Below are 20,341 nucleotides of genomic sequence, written 5' to 3' on the forward strand. Positions count from 1 at the left end.
ATGAAGCATAACATATCAAAAACCACGTACAACAAAAGTGTTTTGCTCATTAAGAATTGTAAAATGAGCCCCCATGAGACTTCTATCCAGGTCAAGACATTAAATGTTACCAATACCCAGACGTCTCCCAGGAGTCATCGGGATCATAACCCCCTTCTCTTTGTCAGTCTTATCTTTATCTTCATGACATAGGATGGTACTTACTGCCTTTCTTTTCTTTTCTTTTTTTAAATTGTTATAATTACTACTAATGCCAATAAAATATGGCTTAATTTCTGCTCTGAGTTTTGTATAATTGCTATATTCAGACTTTTCAGCATTTCGGCCCATTGTGCCACTATGAACTGACTTTTCTGAAATTAGCCACTGATTCTAGGGACTTGGAAGAAAGTGAGCCAGTTGGTTCAGAAGACATTCCTTAGAGGACTGATGTCCCAGGGACACATATGTGTCACAGAGAATAGAGACTTAAAAGCCACTTGGGAGGCACATACGGTTGTCATGGTCACCAAGGAGGATTTACATGGCTTTCTGTCAAGTGCACCATTCTCCTTTCTCCTCCGCAGGTCTGGCTCACAGGTTTGTATTTCTGGATCACCAACGAGTCACTGAGGGTGCGATTCTTTCCTTGTCGGTAGTTTTCCCATAAGAGAAACGGAAGGCTACTCTCAGATTTTCTTGCTCCTGAAACAAGACACACAATTTCATCTTTGGAGCCTTGGTTCATACTTCTCTCTACCCAGAACATTCCGGGTAATCGCTCCCGCCTTTGGAAAGTTCGTTCTTGGTCTTCAGGGTTCAGCTTCAATGTCCCTTCTCAGATGAAGATTTTCTGTTGCTGTCCCCGGAGAAGAAATAATTTCATTAAATTTGCTACCATGGGGGGAGCATTTGAACCTAAACGTATTGCCAGTAACACAATGACATAATTCTGTTTACGAGCAGATCTTCACTCAGCAGTAAGAAATTTGAGGAGAGGGATGGTACCCCATTAATAATGTCCCTTCCCAGTGATGAATGCAGAGACGTCCACTCACTTTTGTTGAATCAGTCAGTCATTCAGTCAGTCAATGCACAGATAGATGAAGTCCTGTGGAGGGAAATTAATTGATGTCAGAGACACATCGCATCTTAAACTAGAAGGACAAAGCAAAGTTATAAATTATAATAGTCGAGTAGAGTTGGGAAGCAAATAAAAAAGTGAGGCATACAGGGCATATAATAGGATGGATGATATAGGTGCTTAATCCAAGAACGCAGGGAAAGTCACGGATGCAGAAAATGAAGTTATTATTTTAGGTGCAGTGCTGCTCAGATGGCCTACAGTGAGGCATGCCAGACCATGATGAGCTCTTTCAAATGACTTGATTGCATTTAAGCAATTATTAGTCTTACAGAAAATATTAAGCATTTCCATAAAAACATGAATGGGATATGGAATATATATATATTATATACATATATGTGTTACAGATATACTCACATATAACATATAAGTATATAATAATTACTATATTCGGACTTTTCAGCTTATTATATATATATATACACACACACATATAACTAAAGAGCACTTTACACTTTATGTATGAGGAAGGCATACATGACTGATTGTTTTAAGAAACTTGTAAACTTATACACTTCATTCACTTTGAAATAATTGGAGAAAAACTTTCATCAAAAGCCATATGCTTTCATAGCAGGAACCATTTTTAATTTCAAAAATTTTAGGTAATCTTCCTAAAGACTTCAGGCTTCTGCATATTTAATCCATGCAACACATCCCAGTGAAATGAGAATTTAACATTATGGTGCACTGGGAGTGCCCTGGAAATTAAAAATGCAGAGTTTCTGATTAATCACATTCTTGCTCATGAAGCCGAGTGTTCTGGGGATCAGCTTCCCTTGCTGTCAAAAATCGGTGCCGGGCTCCCTTTTCAAGGATCTTTTTTTCTTTCTTTCTATTATTAAAAACTTCTCCCTCCCTCCCTCAAAATATATTTGTTTCCATCCAAACAAAGTCGATATTCAAAATCAGTGAATGATGATGATCGCTGGATTATGGAATTTGGCCCACTAAACTGTTGCAGTTTGCATGGTCAGAAGGCTATGAAATGAACAAGGGGCATCTCATTTTTTAAGTGAAGGTGGAAGAGTAGCTATTAAAGAAGTTTATTTTCTATGTAGTGATTGTATATAGCGAATATTTGCAGGTTCTCTATAGGCAGATATAACAGGAATGCGGATCGTATATAGGTTTGGCACTGCCCTTTATAGAAGCTTTCTTTTTTTTTTTTCCTGCCATTCAAATTCTCTCAAATAAATATTGTGTTATTTTACATTCAACACCTTTTTGGGTGTTCTTTCTGGATCACGGTCAACAATCTGAGGTTCCCATCTGTCCCTGATATGGGGATAGAGAGGTGGGTCTCGGTCTCACTGTCTCTTCCTCTGGCCTCTTCTCTGGTTCTTTCATCGACATCTGGCCTTTCAGGAGTAGGGACTTCTGATCCTGAAGTTTTATCCCACTTGGACATTAAGATTTCTTTGGGATAATGCTCTACTTATTTATAATGCATCCACTTAATAATCTCCTTGTTATTATGCATAATAAATAAGTAGAGCTTTATCCACAATGTTGGTTGAAACAAGAATTCAAATTAAACATTCCAGCAGGATTTTGCAAGCAAATCATGGATTTAGGACAAATTTCATCAACTGCTCACATCCTCTTATTCGTTTATTCACTATAGCAGAGGTTCCCAAGCCCTGGTGCCAGAGGTGAACCTCAAAAGAGGAGAGGGAGCCTTGCCAGACCTTGCCGACCACCTGCATTTGCCTTATTACAAGCTCATGTAGCACCACGAGGTATGGAGCAGGTCCTGCCTCTGTTCAACCTTCTGTCCGTGGCTCTTGATGGGTGAACAATACATATTCATTCAATGGATGAATCAATACATGTACTAAGTAGCAACATTGACTCATAAGAGAGTGGGATATGTGATATGTGAGAACTTTGCAATCATCAGGAATCTACTTACCTTTAACATTCACCTTGTCTCAAGCTGTAATCTCCTCTGTCATCTTAGACAAACCACTTAGAGATCCTTGACTTTGATATGTATGTAAAAAGGGCAATTCTACACCAGCACATCAAGGGACTTATTACAGTGAGTGCAATGCCATTTCTGAGCGTCCAAGTGAGTGTGAGCAAAGCATTTCCTTTTTCTGGGCCTTGGTTTTCATATTGCTGACTCGAAGAAGTTGAACTAGATTGATGTCTTAAGTTTCTTTCAGCTCAGAAGTTTTCAAGTAGTGTAAAATGTCTATTGTCTACATATACAAGAATGTTGTTAAATTAGAAGCAGTTTATCAAAATTTAAGCTGCTCCTGAATAAGATATTCCTATCCATTTAAATACATCCTGAAATTTACAGTGTGGTTTTCTTCATAAATTTAATAATCTCACCTTCGGTGTTTGCAGATGTTCTCTTTCAGGTAAAGATAAAGGGCAGGCCCAACCAAGTCTTTTTCAGAACTTATTTCATAATCTTTTATAATCTTGATCTTTCTATTAAGTTCTGTGAATTATACTTTCATCGTCCTTAGTCGTTCAACATCAAATCTTTTTTTTTTTTTGGTTTAAAAAAACTTAGATAATTATAGAGCATGTTCAGCCCCTCTTCCAATGTAGCAGCTCAGAGTTCAACCTTTTGTTGGTTCTACTTATTCATTGTGAATCTGTATTACATAATTATAGGAAGGAAGAGTTGAAACCAACTTGCTCCAGTTCAGTGTGTGTGTGTGTGTGTGTGTGTGTGTGTGTGTGTACACACATATATATGTATATATAACCACTGCTCTCAGCAAACCATCCCTGTTTACTATGACCTACTTTGTAGGACACACTTCTAGGCAGCGGTATGTGGAGGTCAGATCCAGTTGTAAAACCCACGGGTAAACATTTATATCAAAAACAGAATGCATAGGCACTCGAAACCCATCATTTAATTATTTGATTTGACTATATTTTAGTATGGCGTATGCTCGTGAGGTGGTTTAAATGATTATATCCAGATAACAGGAACGCCACATCTGTACGGCTACTCCTGACCATCTCTCCTCAGCTCTGCATTTGTTGATATCACTTTGGGAGCTTGCAGTTGGCCAAAGTGGGAAAATATATACCACAGAAGTCAGCAAATGCTACAGATCGGCCCTCCCCACCCCTTTCCCTGGACTGTTGATAGATATGTATCAACATGCTGCCACTTCTAGGTGGTACACGACATCAGAATCGAAGAGTAGCTGTGACACTCGGGGAAATCCAGTGCTTGTGTGGTAGGGCAAAGATGTTGGAGCAGCACTTCGTATGCCCGTGCAGACTCATAATTAAAAGGTAACTGGCAAGATAATTAAAAGGTAACCGTGAGAAACATTCTGTGCTTTGGGCCAAGTACTGTAATTAGGTTCAACACATGCTTTGCCAGTCGTGACAGAGCATGAAGTGGGCATGGCATATTCGGAAAGCAGGGACACTACATTGGCCAAAGCAGATGGGCGTTTGCAATGGGCTTTGTTACAAAGCAGATAGGTACTCTCTCTCTCTCTGTTAGTAACAGTCAGAGATAAATAAACAAGTAGTTTTATAAATCCAGAATGCCTGAGGTTTAGCTAATACATCTTCCAACTTTTATTTAGATCAGGTTGATACAAAGGCTTGGGCCAATTTACCTTCACCGTTTCTGAGTTAAAGACGTAGTAGGTATTCAACAGCACGCTGGTACTGTGACATGCTCTTCAATCCCAGGGAAGAGAACTAATGTTCGGTACACTTCAACGGTGTGCCAGAAACTTGTCAGGCACTTAAGAGAGGCCAGTTCTTGTCCCCAGCGTTCTGTAAGGAGAAGAAATCAATGAGAAAGAGAAAGAACTGATATACAACGAAGACATGCAGATACTGCTCATTCATTGTTTTCTATCATTAAATCATTAAAACGATTTTAAAAGCAATATTATTTGTTTTCTTTTTATAGTAGTGAAATGGAGACTTGAAAAAAACAAAGGAAACTTTTCCAAGATAACAGTACTAGTAAGTGGCAGGGCCAAGATTTTTTAAACAAATATCTATGATTCTTTTATTCAACAAACGTGTTTTGGATGTATATTACATGCCAGGAGATGTCCTGACTACTAGGGGGACTGGCTAACGTTACCCTATCTCTCTACTTAGAAAATTTATACTATCCTGTGTTAGGAGTAAGGATAATCACATGCGTATATTAAAAACAGAATGAATAGGCACTCAAATTAGTAAGTATAATCACATGTGTAAATATTATAGAGGACAGCACACAAGTTTGTAAGAAACACACTCAACTTGGTCTTTGGAACTCGGTATCGGTCCCTGAGTATTCTAGTTTATTAGTTAAAGGACAAACGGGAGTTCGGCAGACAAGGTGGAAAGCGATGAGCAAAGAGCATCCTAGACAAAGGAAGTAACATATGCGAAGGGCTGGAGTCAAATAAGGCAAGTTAATCATAATAATATATAATATTTTATTGATCATTTAATTAAAACGATGTATTCCTTGCATCCTTTTAAGAAACCTGTGAGTCAGCTTTGCTTCCATAAATGAGGTTGTTCTAGGTATCAGAGTGGCTAGATCATGGATCTCTGTCATTACAAGATATTTGGGTTTTTATCTTGAGCATAGTGTTGCAAACAAACAAATGATACGGTTACAGTCGTGTTTTTTGCTCACTTTTTTCGTGTGTGTGTGTGTGTGTGTGTGTGTGTGTGTGGAGTGGGGGAGAAAGAGAGTGAGAGAGAGAAAGGAAGGGAGAGGCGGGGAGGGTGCAGGTGCAGAGAGAGAACTGAGTGGATCAGTGCCTGAGAGATAGCAGATATAGACGGTGGCCTTTGTTTTTATAAAACAGCAATTGAAAAATTCTCTTAATGACTATATTTTTGTGAGAAAAGTAGGAAACAAAATACAGTTGTATATTTATTATATTCTGTCAAGCATACTTTCCCAAGTCCTAGAAATAAACTTTTCGAACACCAACATCTATGAGATTGCTTTGAAATAGGGAGAAAAAATGAAAAGGAAAAAAAAAAGATGATAAATTTTTAGACATATAATATTATGGTAAAACTCGAGACCTGAGAATTTTATTCAAGTGATTATGTTAGACTAAAAAAAAGGAAATGCATAATTCATGCATGACTCACCAAGACAGTATTAAAGATTAATCACAGAGGTCACACACCAAAGATACAGTGATTGCAACACAGAAAGATAGAGAGCTTGAAGCTATTTACCTTTTAATACATCTAGCTTCCTAGACTCGGGACAACCCACCTTCTCAGTGTCTGTGGAGCAGGCCAAGCCTGGGCAGCCATGGCAACTTTGCAGGGTTATCTCTTAGTGAGCCCATCTCTTTTCTAATCGCTCCCTTTTCCTCACAAACCACTCCGTTTCCCACTCCTGATAACCCAAACAAAATCTTCGCTTCAGTACCCTGGCAACTCATAACTCTCAGCCTTACCAGACATACAGATTTGTTTTTGTACGTTTTTGTTTCTCATTTTTTTTTATTTCATTTTTTTAAATGACAGTTGACATACAATATTATATTAGTTTCAGGTGTACAACAAAGTGATTAGACATTTGTAGACCTTACAAAATGATTGTCCCAGTAAATCTGGTGTCCGTCTGACTCTGCATATAGTTATTACGATATTATTGACCATTTTCTTATGCTATACAGAGACTTTTGACTCATGCTAGTTTCTTCACCAGGTATTGTATTTTTCTCTCTGATTACTGAGGTTTCATTTCTCGAAACTATAATTTTTGTATCCTTAAAACTCTATGTTCTTACAATAGAGTCACTTACACTTGAAGTTTTAACAGGGTCTTTCTGCTTATGCTCATAGACGGTAGGTTTCTTTGGATAATAAAACATGGGGAAGGGTTTGACATTTACTAGCACTCCCTAAGTGTCAGGAACTGTTCTAGATGCCTCGCAAAGCATCCTATTTAATCTTCCAAATGACCCCATAGCATATATTATTATTTCCATTTTACAGATGAGTTAGCCAGCTCAGTAAGTTAATTAACTCATCAAAGGAGATGCTGCTGGTAAGGACATAAACTGTTTTCTGAGTCAAAGCCGGTGCTCTTTTTACTTTGTCACAGCTTATTGAGATTATGAGTCAGAGTTTCTTTATTTTTGTGCCTGGCCTTGTCCTTTGTGGATGCCGCTTCTGGATTGTGTTCTCCCTCTGTTTTTGTCTCTGTGTGTTTCTCTCTCTATCTCTTCCAGCTGTTTCTCTTTCCTTGTAACTTTCTAAAGATTTTACCATACAGTGAGTGTGTAAAGGCATCACAAGAGGAATTTCCCCATGAAGAATGCGTGGGGGAGGCCTGAGGGGCTGCTGTGCTGGTCTGAGTGGATAGGACAGAGACCAGCCACTGTAGAGCCAAGCCAGCGTAATGACTGGCCACTGTGGTGCCAGAGAGAAGATTTAAAAGGAAGGACCCATGCATTCCAGTCTACATCTGAATGGTACCGGGCACTGGGCTGATAGGGCAGCATCTGTAGCTGCCACACAGGTCAAGCCAGTCATCCAGTGAAAGAAGCAGCCTGTAACGCTGGTCACTGACCCCTAGTCAACTCTCTTTTAATGACCCGGTTATGGAGAAAGAGTGGTAACTATTCAGACTAATAACATCTCTCTCTCTCTCTCTTTCTCTCTCTCTCTCTCTCTCTCTCTCTCTCTCTCGCCCTGCCCCCCCCCCATTACTTTTCCCTCTTGTATAATGAAATTATGCAAGACGGACCTTAGATTTCGTTTCTTGGCCAAAGAAGTGGAGGTCTTCTTAAATAAATGACGTTCTCTCTGTTTTACTCTCAGAAAAATGGAACCATCTTCCATCTCTATAGCTCCATGCTTTTATCATGCGCTTTATACCTATAACTATGTGAAAATGGCATCATTGTCCATATTTTTAGTTGGGAAGCCAAGGCCCAAAGTCAGGGAATAAGGTAACTACAGAGATGAGGTATGACCCCAAGTCTCGTGACATTTAATTCAATGTTCTTTGCATCACATCTATGTCGATTGAAAAGAGGGGGGAAAAGCAAAGAAATAGTAAAAAGGATCATCCTGGTTGAGTTTTTGACAAGACTTATGCCTGTAGTGTTATTAACTGGAAACTCAACACCCAGGTTATTTCCGATCACTTGATGTCCCTGGTGTCAGGGTTTGAATGGTTTAGAATGAGATCAGTTAGGGGAACTGATTTCTAACACAAATCACAGCTTTGAACATTTTCAGCCTTTAAATACATCAGGCACACACATGAAAGACTCCAAGAAATCACATATGAAAGCTGGTATTTTTTAAGCACCATCAAAATATTCGTGAACATTGGTGACTCTAAATAAAGAACATTGCTTTTCAAATTAAAAAAAAAAAAAAAGCCTTGAAAAGGAAATAGAAGTGCTTTTTACTCAAGGTAGAAAGAATCCATTAAAAATCTATTTCCTTATTTTCTCAGCATGTCTGATGTGCTAGTGTTCATTTATTCAATTTCAAAGGAAGTTCAGAAAGTTGCCACTTTATAATTCCACAGGACGGAAGCTTTATACTTCTACCCTTCGACTGATATTCAGACCAGCACTAGGAATTCCTCAGGAGAGGTAGATGTTGTTGGTGATTTTGAATGTCCTCAAGTTACCCAGTCTTCAGTGGTCACATTCCTGCTTAATGTCTAACTGCATGATCTGAGATCTGAGCTTTGACTCCATGTCTCTGTAAGGGGCCCCATCTTTTACTGGATTCTTCGCCCTTAAGTGTTTCTGAAATGACCAGAAGGTTCCTCTATCACCGGTCAGCTTTTTGGCATGGTGAATATGAATTTAAAGATCTATCTGCTCTACAATTAAAACCGCCATAACAACAACATAAAACGCATGCTTCTTAGCACAAATCCCATGATTTATCTGCTTAAACATTACTTTCCTGACTTGGTATGGATCTTCTCTATGGCTAACAATTTTACAGCATCCTGGGCTTTTTTTTCATATTGTAGTACAGATCAATTAATTTAATTTCCGCCCCCCCCCCTGATAATTATTTCCCGATTATCAATTGCTGTGTTATTTATGGATGTCCTTTAAAATATAGGAAATCTTATTATTGTCAGTGGGAGAATCCTCGATAATTAGGAATACATCTTCAATCTGATGAGACTTGTTTTCGACTCACCCGGGGTTGATTGAGGGTTTTTCCTGCTCATTCTATAGTCTTGGGATGCATCGTAAGCACCCCCAATTTTGTCTACTTTTCTTCACCCTCTTGAATTAATTTTATCCTCTGACTTTTTCCTATAATGTCTCTCTGTAAATAGCCCGACAGTCCCTAGTTTTAATCAAGACTGGTGTGCTGATCTTGGTTCTATGACTCTGTATCAGAATCCAGTCAAGAGAAATAAACTACACAGTAACTGGAACAGATAAATTTAATATAAAGAACCATTATTGATAACTATAAGGAGGACAATTATAAAGAATCAAAAAGAAATTTGAAAAATATTTTTTATTTAAGAGCAAAAAAAGCATGGAAAGGATGAATTTGTAAGGGGATGAAAAGTTCCTGTCCAAGAATAGGGTTCAGATCTCATGGGAGAAGGTACAGTGGTAGCTCCCTACATAGTTCAGATGTTCCCTGGGGTGCTTTAGGCCATAAGCGGTCAACAGTCACTGGACAACCTGACAACACCTCCGCTGGGTACAGGTAGGCCAAGGCGTGGGAGCCAACCGCCAAGGTGCCTTCAAGGCTCCCTAGACATCCTCCCACAGGAAGCCACTGAAACCCAGAGAGAAGTTTTCCACCTTGACAGCTCACCCTCCAACATTGCATTATGCTTTCTAAAAATAACTCTGTTTCTTAAATAGCACTTGGCACAGGTGCTAGAGTCAACTGTCATCCTCCACATTCTCGCCTTTCATTTTGAACTTTTGGGGAATTGTTCACAACTTTATTTTAAAAAGGAAAAGAAACAAAGAAAAAAATAGGCTATGAGAAAAAAAGATTTTCCTCATTCAAAGTAGCTGGAAACAAGTTAAGCCAAGATTGGATCTCCCGAGAGCAATAAAAGCCCTATGTCCTGTCATTCCCGTTTGCCCCGTGAGAATCTGGGGAGCTCAAAGAACCAGAAGCTTTTACTTTCTGTAGACTCGCATAACGTACTGTTTCTCCTGTCACTGAAGAAAGAGGAGACACTAAAATATCAGTCAACAGATTCACCGAAACCCGAAGAGCAAGGCGGGAATATGGTTCTTTAAATCAGGAGCTTGACATCGAGGAGGGTCAAGGACACCCCATATCCCTGTTCCTCTCCATCTCAGGATATTTCCAGGCTTTATTTCTGCTTCATTTCCTCTTATCGCAGAGGAGACGCTGCTCTGGCTGAATTTTATCTGGAGCGCTGGACTGCTCTACACACACCGCCCTCCTCTCTCTCAGTTCTGGCCATCTTCCCGCTTCCTACCCCTGCGGTAGGGGCTTCCTCCGCCTGAAGAGTCTTCTTTTCTCCCTTTTATCTAATTTCTAATCTTCCTCCTGATTTCTCAGCACAGTGTATGCTCTCTCTGGGAATACATCTGTGGTCTTCTAACCAGGTCAAATTCTCTATCAAGTATTCTCATAGTATCTTGATTCCCTCCCTTATAATACTTATCAGAATTGCAGTTTTATAGTTATGCTGTAATTTTTTTTTTTTGATATCCCCCAGCAGACCATTTGCTTAAAGAGTTGAGTGGTTCTGGCGTGTTTACTTCTCAGGTGCCCGGTAATCTTGTAGACTTTTATAAAAGGACAATCTGTCCACCTGTCTGTCTATCTGTCCATCTGTCTTTTATTTCTGCCTTTCTCCATGCCTTCTCGATGACTCCTTTATCAAGATCTGCTGGCTCACCCGGTTTCCACAAGTTCTCGAGTGACTTGGTTTGATTTGCTGCCTGTCATCTGATTGTCCCTCTGTGGGTAAACCTTGCCCTTCACTGTGCTCGCTCCTGCTCTGAGCTGAATCCTCTGATTCACGTCATTCGTTGTAGTTCTTATCAACCTAAGGGCTCTTTCTCACCTTTGAAGTCACATTTTCTATATTTTTGAGGCCCTGTTTGAAATCTTCAGAATACTAACAGACTTGCACATGAGAAACACTGATGGCCACCTGTCTGGCTTCTCCACACTACCTTCTCTGTGCTGTGCCCTCACACAGAGACTGGCCTCACTGCCTCCCCCATGATCTGGGGACAAGTTCTCTGCAATCCTCACCTGCAATCACAGGATTACGGAGCTCACATCCTCCAAAGCACTTTCTCAGCCCTAATGAACAATCCAGTACCACATGCCAAACTGCACCAGCTCAGCACATAGACTTGGCATACCTAATTAAGATGAAGCTCTGGGCACTGGCCTGAGCATCCCAGAGTCTCAGGAGCCCAGTCGGTGAGTGAGAAGCGAGCCTTCGAGAGCTAGTGTTGTCAATGACCAAGGACAAAGCCCTTAAGAGCATCTGAGGAGCTGTCTCTTATTTCTCATCTTTTATTTTATAACTAGAGATATTAATGATAGGAAATTAATTTTTTTTAATTTAAGTATTTATTTGTGATGCTAATCAAATGTGGGAACATTCTGAGAGTTTTTCTCTATACTCCATCAATAAGCTAGCTATAATGTTGAAAAAAGTCAAAAATTTAAAAAAAATAGTATGAAGAATAGATAATGACTAAATCTAAACCACAAAAGCTCTGCAGACAGACAGCGTATTCCATCTGTGGTTTTGTTTAGACTTTCTTGCATTAGAAATAGTTAGATAAAGGATGCGACAGGACTCTGTCAGTCTCATTGTATATAATCTTGAACACCTGTTCATTTGTTTATTCTTTTATCTCAGTTTCCTCATCTATAAAATAACAGTGTGGCCACACAAGAATGCTATGAGACGGAGCAAAGGAATTCACATATTTAAGCGCTTAGAACAAAGCTTGCTCTTTTCCTGTTTTCTTTCACAAGTCTGGCATCTCCCATCGGGGTGTTGGACTCAACAAACATGTTCATTTTGAATCACCTCTGACCCTGGCAGGAGGCCTTCCTCTAAGCAACACATTGTCTTTGAGGGAAATGTGCACAAACGATCAATTAGAGGATTTGCAATGGATCTTCCCTGCTGTGGACGTGAGCCTGTGTTCTATCTTTAGTTGAAGCATATGCTGTGCATCTCCTAGGCTTTCATTCGTGCCTTCAGACTCCCAGACGCCCAAAGAACATCCAAGTGATTAGTTCCTTTCCTTTCTTGGGTCACTGTGAAATAAATATGCCACAGTGACAGGGTACTAGACAGGGATCCGGCAGATATGGCCCTGCCGTTAAGTCTTTGATCTTGACTCTCTTAGAGCTTCATTTTCTCTTGTGTGAAACCAGGAGTCCGTGCCACGTGTTTGCAGAAAGGCTTTGAGAGTCAAATGTGATCGTCGTATAGCTACATTTTGAAAATAGTGAAGCTTTGTATACATTTGAAAGTTAATAAAAATGATTGATGATGTTGTTAACTGTTATTATTACAATAAAAAGCAAAAGAGGTATTACCTGTTCTATACTGAAGATGCCTGTAAGTTGGATCTTCTCCAAGTTCAAGGACAGAGAGTGATGGAAGGTTGTTAATCTTCATTCAAACTTTCTGCCACAACAGAGCCATGGCCACAGAGGAAGCACGGACCAAGGCGTTCCGGTCCTTCCAGGAGAAAGAAGTACTCACCGATGAGGCTCTGGAAGGGATTCTGACCACGCATCTCCCTGCAGCACTCACTCAGTCTGGAAGGTGTGGCCTACAGGTGCTGCAGAATTTATGGAAGCTGGAATTTCACAATGACCCCAAGTACAGAAAGAAGCTGGTACTGCGAGGGTTCAAGATCACATGACTTTTGAGCCCCTTCCAACTCTTACATTCTTGGATGCCATAACTTTAAAACTATAAAATACCAACAGCTAATCTTTGTAGAGTGCTGTACTCTGCGCTAGGCACTGTTTAAGTGTTTTAAGTCTATTATTCTTTTAACCCGTACAGCAACCGTATAAGGATCTTATTTATAAATGAGGAAGCGGATGTGTCGAGAAGTAAAGAAACTTGCCCAAGGAGCAGAGGCATCAGCAGCAGAGCCAGGATTTGAATCCAGGCAGTTCGTCTCCGAGTCACAATCTTAACCACCAGTCTTTGATCTTGAAATCAAAAATGGAATTTTTCTATCAAAAATGGAATTTTTCTATCAAAACTAACTCCATCCTCTCTCCTTTCGCTTCTTCTTTGCTCAGAGCAGTTGTAGATTAGCTCATCTTTAAAAACAACCATTTTCTTAAGAACATGCTGCTTTAGACTTGGTGCTATCACAATACTCCAGAGTGTGTATCCTCCTAAATAAGCAGATTCATTCATTAATTCAGCAGATAGTGATCACCGATCCTCTTAATTACTGATCTGGGAAGAGAGGAATGAATCCTATATGCCGATGTTTCTCAGCGGTCTACAGTCAGTACTCAAAACAATAATGGTGAGCAGACGACTCTGTTTGCTACTCAATGCATGATTTTTATTTTTAAAAGTTATATATATTTATTATTATTATTATTATTATTATTATTATTATTATTATTATTATTCCTTGATGGTATTAAATAATACTGTTTGGTTTCTTCAGTTGTTTCCATCTTTCAGTTGTTTCCATCTTTGGTTTCTTCAGTTGTTTCCATCTTTTTTAGTTGAGGAATTTCTGCTACTCACCCCCACCCCATCCCTTTCTCAATTTGGCATTTTCATGACTGGAGTGCAGTAGGAATTAGCGTTCTGAGTTATTGCATCCACAACTTGTTCATAAAACAATTCAGCAGGCAGAAGGTTGGATGATTTAAGGCTCGCAATCTGGGTGCCTCAGCACTCTTAGTTGAATCCCCTAAATTGCGCAGGTCCTCCTTCATTACCTATTAAATCTTGGCAGGAATCGGCCATTGAATGATGGCTGATTTTAAAGTTTAGAGGCTTCTCTAGTGAAAGGTCTGGAGAGCCACAAAAAATATTTGTTCTAGCTAGAAGTGAAGTGAGAATCCAACTTGATACTCCCCATCCTCAACAGCTCAGGTCCAGAGACTACAGAAGGCTATGTTTACTGGAAAGTTTTGCTAAATTTCTCTTTTTTATTCCATCCTCACTGTCATCGTCTTTATTCAAAGTTTTTCACTTCTCTCTTAGGTTGGTAAAAACATAGCAATTGATCCCTCTCTTCAGAATCACTCTCCTCCACCTAATTTCTATGTTGCTATCGAATATTTTGAAATTACAATCTTAATGATCCTTACACCTTCTTAGAGCCATTGAATAGATATTACCTTCACGTAGACTTCAAATGCCTTAGTGGAACATACTACTGTCTTTGTGTTTTATGTCCCGATGAGATCTTGGGCTTCTAATCTTACCGTGTCCTTTTTAGTATCCTGAATTCCAGCCATACTGAAGCCCCGCTCAAACAATCCAGGCTCCTCGGGTGTCTGTGCTTTGGGTTGTATCCCAGCTACTTGACAGTATTTAGTCCTCTTTTCTCTTACCTAAAACTTATGGATCCTATAAGAGTGTCCTTTCACATGCCTTCTTAGGCTGAGTTGGGTGTTTTCCATTTGGTTACCATAACTCCTTGAGCAAGCCTACATCATTGCCCCTATCATGTTACATTATAATCTTCTACCTGTATTTCTGTCTTCTGTGCTCACCTGTAAACTTCACCAGGGCAGAAACTGTGCTTTATTTACTCTGTTTCCTAGTATTTTACACAGTAACAGGTGCAGTGAAAGCACTTAGCAAAGGTTTATTGGACAATTGAGTGGATTTTTGAATTAATAAATTAATCCTATAGTCATTTTACAATTTGCAAAAGCTCATTCAGATAATAGCACTTTATTACAAACATCCCCATCATGGAAACCCTGAGTGCCAAGATGATGCTCATCCAGATGTCCTGAGCTCACCTCTGTGGCCTGGCATATACCCACAACACCTAGAACAGATGATGTGTGTCTGAACAATCTTTGTTCTATAGCCATTAATTAAGGATATTTTGGCTAAGTGTAGAATTATAGTTTAATCAATTTTTTTCTTTTAGCACTTTAGAGATATCATTTCATTCTCATCAAGTAATTTTTGTGGTAATTCTTCCTTTCTCTTTACAGAAACAAAGCTGTTTCTGAAATTTTATTTATTGCTGGTTTTCAACAATTTGATCATAATGTGCTTTGATGTGGTTTCCTTTATGTTTCTTCTGTGGAGTATATTAAACTTCCTAGATCTATGCTTTTATAGTTTTTATCAAGTATTAATACCTTTCAGCCATTGTTTCTTCACGTATTTTTCTGCCTCTTCCCTCTCTCTGGGCCTCAATTAGACATTTCAGACTACTTGAAAATTTCCCATAGCTTATTGAAGCTATATTTATTTTTTGTGGTCTTTTTCTCTTAGTATTTCATTTTCAATAATTATTATTGACACATCTTCATGTTTACTGATCTTTTCTTCTGAACTATTTAATCTCCTGTATATTTCATATCGTTATTTTTTAAACTTCAGATATTGGATTTTTATTTCTTAAAGTTTTATTTGGTTCTTTTTTATATCTTTTCATTATGTTCATGCTTTTTCTTTAGAGCATTGTTAGACTTAAGTCATATCAGGCTTGTCGATGGATGATATGTACCTATTTATAACATTTTATCTTAGTCGTGTGCCATTTTGTTTTTAGATATGTCCTTTAAAATATTGTAAGCATTTCTTGGAAAAATGAGTAGCATACAGGCGACAGTCATACTGTTCGCACATTTTACCACTTCCAAATACAACACCAGTATTCTTTTGTAGGGAAAATATGTATTTAATTTCTGGTTGCTATGAGTCAAATACCTATGTCGATCATACTTTAGTCATATAGGTCAGAATTGGGCTGAATATGATAATCTTTAATTTGTAGAATTGTATATCATTTATTAAATCTTTTCATTCAAATTTTCTCACTTGCTACTGGCAACAGCCCTATAGAAAATCATATCTTATTTTAGGCTTCATAATTTCCTTTTTTTATATTTGGGGACCCAGAACTCAGACATAATAAGGGATTAAACAATTTTTATTATTTTACTGTGTTTTTTTGATACCTAATGCAGGCTTCTATTTTCAGAATTATTGTAGTATAGCATTAACTATATTAATGGGAGGTAAAATAATAGTAGGAAAAATGTATTCATTCTGTTGTCACACTTGCAAAAATAAATAGCTATTATTAAACATTCCTTTCTCTTTGCTTTTGTGCATGTATATGCATATATGTTACATTTATAGCAAAGGCAGATGTTAGTGGAATTTTTTGGTTTGTTTTCCTTTGTTCATGTTGACTTAACCTTGTTCATCATTTCAGAGATCTTTCCATAAGATAGCATTGCCTCTCCAAAGATGGATCATAATGTGAGTTGTTTGTACAGTAAAGTCTCTATTTATTGAAAATTTGATTTGGAGCAATATGAAATTTCTATAACAAAAGTGGGAATTCAGAAATAAGAAAATAATACTCTGAAAATAATACTCTGAAAACCCATATACGTTTAATATATAAAAGGAACCCTCATTCAGAAATTATTGATTCTTTGTTGGCACAAATTCTAGTAACCGTGGTTTCCAGATTTCTTAAACCATATCACATTGAGAGCATCCACTATGAAGAGGATTGATGAATGTGTCATCTTCTCTGACTACATATTGATTGGATGTAGTATGCTCTGCAGCAACAAAAATGTAGAACACATGGTCTTGTCTTCAAAGATCTTAGTATAAATTTAGAAAAATTTAACGTATATGAAAATAATAATAATACAAAGTAGAACACTCAGAGCATCAAAATAGAGTTACGAAGTATGTTTCCAGGTTTTAGAGGAGGGAATGCAATGACAGACTTAGGTCTTAAATTGAAGAGTGAAATAGACAGCTAAATCAAAACAAAACAGATACAACTAACATAGCATTGAAGTATGAGGCCATGTGTTTTCTAAGCACAGATATAAACAACATGGCCTCAACTGGTTCACCTCAACTGTTTTCAAAGATGTCATAACATTTACAAACAGAAAATAGTTAACTAATGTTATTTGGCTATTGTTGGTTAACTAATGCCAATTGGTTATTATTGCTTAACTAGAGGCCATACAGAATAAAGAAAATCCATTCCATAACAATAGTCGTCTTGCATAGTGCTTATGAGAATAGATTCAAAAGTCATACTGCCTGGGGTTTGAAGTCCTAAATCCATCACTTGCAAACTTGGACCTGTTTTTAACCTGTCTGTGTCTCTGTGTCGTCACTTGAAAAGGAGATGCTAGGAATACCTTCATCAAAGGTTTATTGTGATGAGTGAATGAAACAAAATTTGTAAAGCACATAAAACTGTCTGATACGTAGATAAATTTCAGTGTGTGCTATTTCTTAATAATAATAAAAGCAAGTGTGTTTGCAACACTTACCTAGGTTTGAGGCACAGTTCTAAATTTTTTGTATCTATTAATTTACTCAATCCTTGTATCAACCCTGGGAGGGACGTACCACTATTCTCCCCATTTTCCACTTGAGAAAACCTAATCACAGAGATATAAATAACTTGCTCAAGGACCTACCTACTTAAGTAGCAAAGCCATGATTTTATCCAAGTGCTTTGTCCCTAGAGCCCTTTGTAATATTGCCACTGCAATACTGTTTATAAGAAAAAGTATAAATATTAGAGTGACATGAAAATCTAATATGCCACTGATTTCCTGAGGCAGTGATCACTTTTTCATCAGAGCGTTCAAGTAAAAGGCATCAAGTTGGGAGACTGGTCTAAAAATGTATGGTTGCTAATGATTTATTTATTTTAATATTGATCATGGTCAATAAAATCTGAGTTTCCTTTTTATGGTTTATGGAAGCAGATATGTTTATACTCACCTAAAGTATACTCTCAGAAATTGCTTAAATGTGGGTGTAAAGCTATAATTATCTTTAAAAATTATATCTGTAATCATATGTATATAATTATATGTATGCTATTATATATAATTTCATATATACGTACATATGAAATTTTCATCCTTCATCTATATAGAAAAATGTTCCCCATAAATCCAGGAGACATTTTAGCGTATGGATTTAATGCACAGATTCTTATATTAGACTCATCTGGTTTTGAGATCTACCTGGGCCACCTGTTTGTATAAAATTATCATTGTAAAATGGGGAAATAGCAATATGTACACGATAAGATTATTGCAAGAAATCATTGAGATAATTCATTAAAAAGTATCTAGCATAGAACACGGCAAATGATACTCATTAAACATTATTATTACTATTTTCTAAGTGAGATGTTAATTCAATTCTAAGTGCAAAGGCAAGCACACACACGTCTTTCAATAATAGCAATCAATTTGTTAATGAAGATTATTCTTCTTTTTATGTTTTTCATTGTAAGATATAAAACCCATACAGAAAAGTAGACAAATCATGAATGTACAGTTCAATGACTTATCAGATAGTAACTATGGCAAACGCCATATTTCCAGGACAAAAGATTCTTTCTGAGTGCAATTTATTGCAGGTACAATTACTTTTCTGGTCACTTTCAGGTATTACAGACAGTCCAGCCTGGTATAATAATCAAAAGTTTAAACTCGTTCTAAATGTCAGCTTTATTTAATAGTTCTGCTGGGGGAATGATGAAGGAAGGAAAGAGGGTGCTGGAAAGTTCCTTTTTGACTGGCATGGTTGTGAATTGGCGTCGGTCTCCCTGAGCGTGGTGTGTGTGTTGCTCTTTGTCACACAGGAGCATGCTTGTTGGTTTCTGAAACCTGCTCCCCCTTCACTGGGAGAAGCATTTGGTAGAAGCATTCCCTTTGGTAGAAGCATTTCCTTTTGTCTGCTCACTTAGGATGCCTTTTGTAGCTTCCAAACATTGAGCAGTGCATATACTTCATGCTGAGGTCTCCTCAGGCCTCTAGGTTCCCTGTTCGGACAGGATGACTCTGCCCTGTGTACAGAATATGACTAGCCTGTTTCAAACATTCTCGCTTCCTTTGATTTGATGAGCTCAAGCTGCAGCGCTTGCTCTGTCATAAACCTAGTTAGCCAGCCAGATGCATAATCTCCATTGAGATTTTGCTGCCTCTGTCTGTGGGTCAAATACTAGTTTGCTCTGCCTCTCAAACTTTAAGGGACAAACGTGTTGCTCGCGCAGTGCCTTGCAAGCTCTTTTCCCTAAACTTTCCTTCCCTTCAATGCTAATCTCTCTCAAGGAGTATTTTTCTAGTCTCATTCCTCCAACTTTCTTTAGAGTCTGCAAGTAGGTGGCCAATAAAGTGTGAAACACTATTATTTTCCCCCTAATGCCATTTCTACATCTCGTATGTTTGTCTCATATCAGACTTTGGTACAAGGGATCTATTGCCTTTTAGAAAGAGCAAGTCTTGAAACTATCAGTTTCTTGTTTTACCTTTACAACAAACCCTGATATAGTAATTGTTTGCCCATTCTGTAGAGGGATGCAAAGTATCTAACATCTTGAACAAGGAAACAAACTAAACAGGTACAATTTGAACCTAGGTCTGACTCAAAGATAGATCTTCACCTCTAGCACTGAATCTTCTTGCTTCCCATCTTTTTGTGAATTTTCTCTTATTTACTCCTGTATTTGCATTTATGTCTCCTGGCTGTCAGTGAAATGCTGTCTAGCCCTTATTTTATGGGACTGCTTGTTGAGATCCAAAGTAATTAGTCGAAGAGCTGGGCCTAAGACCCAGGACCCTTGGATTCTAGTTTAAGGCTGGTCGTGCTGGTCTGCACAGGCTTCACAATCCTTTACTCAGTAGGCACGTCCTCTGTTATGCACATACCCTGCATCACATAGTTATATGGTTTTCATACTAAGGTGTATTCAGCTGATAGATAATGTAAAATATTTACAGCCAAGGGCTCTCAGTGGTTCTCATTATTTATACACTTTGCAATCACACCTACGAATGTCCTTGGATGGTCTCAAGAGAATTCGGTAGGGCTGAGATGCAGCAGTAGGATCGTGATGGCTGATACTGGGGTCAAGTGTGGTGGTTTCCTAAAGCTGTGAGTTTGGAACCATATGTTGCACACATGCCCTGTTCTTGGGAACATAATGTCATTAAATCCAGAAAAACCTAATCCATCATGATCAAGGG

The 20,341-nt window shown here is 38.3% G+C and overlaps 1 long non-coding RNA gene across 1 annotated transcript; it reads right to left on the reverse strand.

Annotated features, from left to right (window-relative positions):
• Positions 1-614: 614 nt before the first annotated feature.
• LOC120622119 (uncharacterized) lies at positions 615-12,797 on the reverse strand. Its single transcript, XR_005658426.1, has 3 exons — positions 12,668-12,797; positions 4,735-4,897; positions 615-684 (listed from the first exon to the last, which is right to left on the reverse strand). It is a non-coding gene; the product is annotated as an uncharacterized LOC120622119 (long non-coding RNA).
• Between the last annotated feature and the right edge of the window lie 7,544 nt (positions 12,798-20,341).

The sequence above is a fragment of the Pteropus medius genome, unplaced genomic scaffold (genome assembly GCF_902729225.1).
Source record: "Pteropus medius unplaced genomic scaffold, Ma_sr-lr_union100, whole genome shotgun sequence".
Taxonomy (NCBI): Eukaryota; Metazoa; Chordata; class Mammalia; order Chiroptera; family Pteropodidae; genus Pteropus; species Pteropus medius.